This window comes from Lolium perenne, chromosome 3 (genome assembly GCF_019359855.2).
Source record: "Lolium perenne isolate Kyuss_39 chromosome 3, Kyuss_2.0, whole genome shotgun sequence".
Taxonomy (NCBI): Eukaryota; Viridiplantae; Streptophyta; class Magnoliopsida; order Poales; family Poaceae; genus Lolium; species Lolium perenne.
The window spans coordinates 349,183,178-349,189,563 of NC_067246.2; positions in this window are offsets into that span (position 1 = coordinate 349,183,178).

Sequence of the window (6,386 nt, forward strand, 5' to 3'; positions counted from 1 at the left end):
CAACACTAGCCTCTCCCGCTGCATCATTCTTCTTCAAGAGGATCACGGAAGTGGCAGCAGCTGCAGGTGATGGCCAGCGACGACATGCTTTTCCATGACTCCTCTGTCTCCAAAGCCGCACGAGTCGGAAGGTGATGGGACAGGCCGTGTTGAGATAGGACCCCGCAAAAAAAGTTGATATAGAATTTATTTTCTATTACTCCCTTTGTCTCAACAATTTGTTATATTGTTATTACAACAAATATATGAGTTAATGGGTTGTAATAATTGGAAAATGGGACTATTATTTTTATCTGTATTCCAATCTTGTATCTTTGTTTTAGATAAATATATAATGATTAGCGGTATGTTTTTATCGAAAATAAATCTAATCTGGTATGCACGTATTAGACTCTACATATGAACGTAGGTCACCTGCGTGGAGCAAATTAGTAATTGAGTGCAACTTATGAAGGATTGAAATGGGTGCATGAAAGACTATGCAATACCTATATTATCGTAGTAAATAAGAGTTGATGAATATCCCCCCACCCCTCCACTCCCCGCTCGTTTTTCCAACCGTCTGATTCCTACCCCCCGTCGCTGAAGACTAGCCGCTGCCCTTGCTCGAGCCACACATCAACGACCCCAGGTGGGCATACTACCGGTTAGAGCGTTATAGAGCTCGTGCTAGTCTCTCTTTTCCGCGAGGCGGGAGAGGGGCGTTGTTCTCTCAATGCCTAATTCCTAAATCCTAAGGTTGTGCCATGGTGTAATCGTCTCTCACAATCAAACATTTGTAGCCTCCCAAACATTGTTCACCACACGCACTGTCTTGGGGGATGGCAAGCCTCGTCTCTACTCCTTCCCTATGCATATACATGCTCAGGCAAGGTTTTCTCTTCACTCCTCAAAGACCACGCTTCGCATCCTAGCCTTATTTCCTCGTCCATATTCCCTACCTCCACATCTTCATCTCTACCGTATGTGCATGTAATAAATGTCGTTCTTTCCTATCCTATCGAGAATCTTTATCATGCACGGGAGGATAAGGACATCCATACTTCAACTCCGCGGCTTACTACAAGGTCGCCCTCCTTAGCTTTGTTTAGCTTCTCCCCCACCCACGGGAGGATAAGCCCGTCCATACTTCAACTCTACGGGATCCAATGTTCAGTCGTGGCTCAATTCGTTGATGCGTGGTACGTATCTTGTGCACATCTCCTTTTAGTTTGTCATTCTTTCTTTCGTGTGTGTTTATACTCATCTAGAGTTTCTTGGCTCCCTTCCCCTCCTTAGATGTCGTCTGGTTTTGCGCTCTGTGCCTCCTCTTGTCATTACTTAGGCGGGTTTTTCCATCCATCGCTAGTTGGGTGTTGAGGTCCGCTGCCAGGTTCACCATCCTTATCGACATCAACATGTTCAATCCTTCAGGCGTTTTTCATGACGCGTCCCTCACCGCACTCCTAAACTTGACCCCTCACCAACCCCAACCGACATGTACCCGCGCTTCTCCATGGTTGTCGGCTTTTTTGACACGAGGCACTGCTCATCGGATGCATGCTTCGCCATGTTTCAAAATCAATTTTTAGTAAAAAAAAAAACCCCTCAAACTCTTCCTATGAAGTTCATGGATATTTTTGTGAAGGACACCATTTAACTTTTTTGTTTTCCTTTTTGGTTTTCATATTAAAAATGTTTACAAATTTATGATTTTCATGCTTTTTAGAAGTATTCATGGTCCAACAAAAAGTTGAGATTCAAAATAGGTTCTTCTTTTAGAGAAATAAGTTGATGGCGGTTTCTTAAAATGTTGACGGGTTTGGAGCATGATGGAAAAATATTTTCATGCTTAAAGAAATATGTTTTCATGGGATTCAAACAAATACTCATGGTTGAAATAGTGTGCACAGGTTTCTGAAAACTTTCACGTTTTAGCAAAATATTTGCCACAACAGTAAACTGATTTTACAAGTAAATTAAAAACAAGATTTTGTATGTATTATAAGATTTAAGAGAAGAAATAGTATCATTTTTTGTTGGGCCGCATTTGTAGCGGCCCTTGAAATAACGGGCGGTATCAGTTAGTTGGGCTTGGTAGTGGACGGAGAGAGCTGGGCCTGTGAGTTTAATTACCATGGTCGAGGATTGCTCGCTCGCCATAAAATCTACACGTGCGATCGTGAGCTTGGAAATTGGAAGCCCCTTGAATTAGCTAAGATCTCCATATTTTTGTGATCTTGTTTTATTAGGCTTCAATCATATTACTAGCATAGTTTGCTTTACAACACACATTAGTGTTCTTGCAACTATGCAAATGCAAAGAATGATATATTAAGTGCCTTTATTAGGTGAGATGTCTCTGTCGCAATATTTTTAGTCTCTCAGGATATATTATCGTGTAACTAGAACTGACATGAAGCATGTGCTCATTAGTTTAGTGCTCCATACTTATGTTCTTTCCAGAACAATATTTTTTCCGTTTTCCTAAGAATTTACAAATATAGTGGATGGACGTTCATGTATATATCTTGGACAGTGATCAATGTTATATATATGGAAGTGCACGTGCATTAATAATTGTTGACACGGCAGAAAAGAGAGAGATGGAGAGATGTCAATTCGGTTGCTCTCTCGTACTCATACTCGTACGTGCATGATGACTGTGCGGACGACCGATGCATGAAAGAAGAAGCCGGCTTCTTTTTATAATTTCTTCGTGAACTCGACCGCTGTCCGGCTACCAACAGTGCTTGCAGTTAATTGTCGATCGATGAACAGTAGCGGTACTGGCTAGCAAACCGCCTGGCTTCAGCTGAACACTTACTTGTTCACGCTCACGACCTTTTGGAGAGATTTTCAGACGATGGAAGATGAGGTCTTTGCTGAGTGCATCTGAGCATGCACACAACCATTAATTAGCATCGTTGAATCTGCTGACCTTGGGAATCAAATTGACGAAGTTATCACTCATGAGTCTCGCTATCAAGGGGAAGAAAACCTTGAACACTAAAATGTAATCCGGTTTAAACATGACATACAAGCGTCAAATCTATGATTTGGTCCGCAATGGGTTGGGGCATCTGGTACAAAGTGGACCCTCCTACAACACCGTATTGGATGTATGGGGAGCGTCAACACTAGAAGCTATGTACGGGGCCGCCGCTGCCCTCTCCCTAGCGGTGCCCCCAATAGCTCTTATTAAAAAACGGTCGGCTCCTCTCACATCTGGTAGGTGAGGTATCCGAAGCTGACTTGGATGACGCAATTTTTGAATCCAGTTATAGCCTACATGCATCTAGCCGAAAATCTAAGTCGTCCTTCACAATGAAGAGTTCCAGTGCTATTGAAAAGGCCAAATTGGCAATATCATATGTTTTTTTAATGAATGACATGTTTGCGAATAGCAGAGGTCACCGAGTTTTGGCTAAATATTTGTATATTACTAATCATGTTTGGGGACATAGTTTGGATTTTGTTTCTATTTCGACAATGGGTAAATGCGAATACTCGACAAGTGTTCTAAACCGCCTTTCTGGTGGAGCTGAGTTTAATTGGGTTTCTCCTTCGCCGTGTGGCCGTTCTGGGACTTACTACTAGGTGTCAGAACAGATACCACGGATGTATTGGCTAATTTTGATGGTGATTTTTATACACTGTTGAAAAAATCGGCCGAGATACCGATTTATCGGACGATTTATCGTGAATTGGCTGGTTACCGATAAGATTTCGACATCTCGGCTAATTTATCGCCGCACCGATATTTCGGCCGATTTTTTGTCGGATGACCGGTACTTTGGCCGATTTTCAGTGAAATTTTGTTGAAATTCGGTCTGGTAGTCGATATTTACGTTCTATAGTCTTGTACAACTATGCATTAGCTTAATATTCCATTTTTGTTGATTCAAATGCAAGGAATCAATGTAATATTTTTGTTCAACGCTTCAATATTATCTATACATAGCATATTATAGAAAATTTAGTGTCGAAAATTAGAATTTACAGAAACTTAAGCCGATAAATGGTCGACCGATAAAATCGATTAATCGTCTGATAAGCGATTAATCTCTATTTTAAGGTTGACCGATAAGTTACGATTCACGATTTCTTGAACATTGTTTTTATATAAAATTTCTTATCTATAATAATCCTGATAATTTCACCTAAATTTTGGTCACCGTGTATGGTGTGGCCCAGGATGAGTTCAAGCATGCTTTGCCTCCCGACTTGGTTAATCTAGTGAAAGATAATATGTGCCTTATTCCTATATAGGGTGGATATTAATTTGCAAAGATTTCCTAATCAGAAGAGTAAAGGCAGGTTCAACAACCATTGATTTTTATTTATTTAATATTATTATTGATAGTTCTGATTTAAGAGAGGATTTAAGAGAGGTTACAATGGCCTGGAGAAAGTCTACTTAGGCAAACAGTCTCCTAGAACCCACAAATCTGAAGTAGGACCGTGTACTTATGTGATCAAAAGTCCAAATGGTCATTATATGGGCCCTTCCTCGGGTTGAGGATTTGTCAGATCATACTCGTATATTGTTAACCATTAGAATGCCTAAACCTCCATGCAAACGTCCATTCAAATTTGAACATGGATGGCTGAAACGAGATGACTTTTCAGATTTGGTTAAATTGGTATGGGAGAAGCACGTCGCTGGTCTGAATACCATCCAAAGGTGGAATAAATAAATTATACGCTATGCGTATATACCTTGGTGGATGGGCGTGACCTATATCTGGGTTGCTGAAGATGAGAAACTCCGCTTATCATCGCTTACCGATGATATTGAAGTGACCGCGTATGTGAGGCTACTAACTATGCAAGAGATTGAGATGAAATGTTGTTCCAACACATGGTTAGCCGGACTCCTGCCGAAGAGTAACTCAAGCGGTATGAACAATCTAAAGCTCAATTCATTTTGGAAGGAGATCCGAATATGAGTACTTTCATCATGTCGCAAATGTTAGACCCATGAAGAAACTTATTCATTCTCTTATACATGAGGAGGGTACGATAACATGAGAAGTTCAAATCATAGATAACAAATTATTATAAATGATTGTTTGGGGATCCAGAAAAAATAATTTCTCGATTGATGAAACCTGGGTTGATGATAAATAAGTTCAAATCATAGATACCACCACCACCACCTCCTCCACCACCACCACCTCCTCCTCCTCCACCACCACCACCTCCTCCACCACCACCACCACCACCTCCTCCGGCTGGCCTCCTCCTCCTCCACCCACCCCACCCCACTCACCTTCCATCGAGATTCCAAAAAAACCAGCGAAATTCCGGCAGCCTCGGATCTAGATCTAGATCTAGATCTGGCTGCCACTTTTTTTTTAAATTAAAAAAAAAATCTGTGGCGCATATTGGCACGGTGTGCCACAAAAGTTTTCAAGACAATTCTGTGGCGCATATTGACCTAGTGCGCCACAGAAGTTCCAAAATTTTTGTGGCGCATGTATATGTGCGCCAGAAAATTCAAATACTAGTCGCGTGGCAACTGTGGCGACCTGGATATGCGCCACAGAATTCAATTTTGGTGCGCCACAGATAGCCTATTTTCCAGTAGTGTGATGTTGGATATATGCCCTAGTTGCACATAAATAAAGATTTTTTTCCTTTGTCATATATGTTTTTGTTCATAATAAGTTTTATTCCATGCTATAAATGTATTAAGCGGAAATATTAATGCACGTGTGGTATGTAAAAAAATCCTGTCCCTATTTTATATAGTCCATTGATTAATAAGATGATCAAGATTTTCTGGTCATGTGACTAAGTATTCATTAATAATGTAGTCATGTTAGTGAACATGATGGACACACACCCATTAGGTATTGCAATGTGATCAACTCGGAAAGTTTAGCATTGCGATATTGTCATGAGATGGTGTAACCTAATCCTTAGACCGTGAGACTATACTTAATCACTATTACCTGCAACTTCTTTGATCTAGTGTTATTCCGTGACAGGATAATCATAAAGGTGGTACTCAAGTATGCCAATGGGATGGGTTGAGGTGTATGAGTCAAGAGCGAAATTTGTACAATCATGTGGTGGATAGATACGGCAATGGGCCTACTCGGTCGCATCATATCAACAACAACGCTTTCAAACAAGTAACTAGGTCACAAAGGATGTGATATTATGATGACGAGTTGAATTGTGTTTGTCTGTAATGGTATAGAAAAAAGGTATAGCCGATTTCGAAGGTATCGTGTTACAAAAAGAATAGGACTCGACGTTGAGGTTCAACCCATAAACAGAATTCGTGGTTGCATAGGGACCGTTATGGTTTTCCAGAACCCCTGATGGTCATTGATTGGAGACTCGTCTTAATCATGTCTACGCATTCCCAAACCCGTAGGGTGGCACAGTTAAGG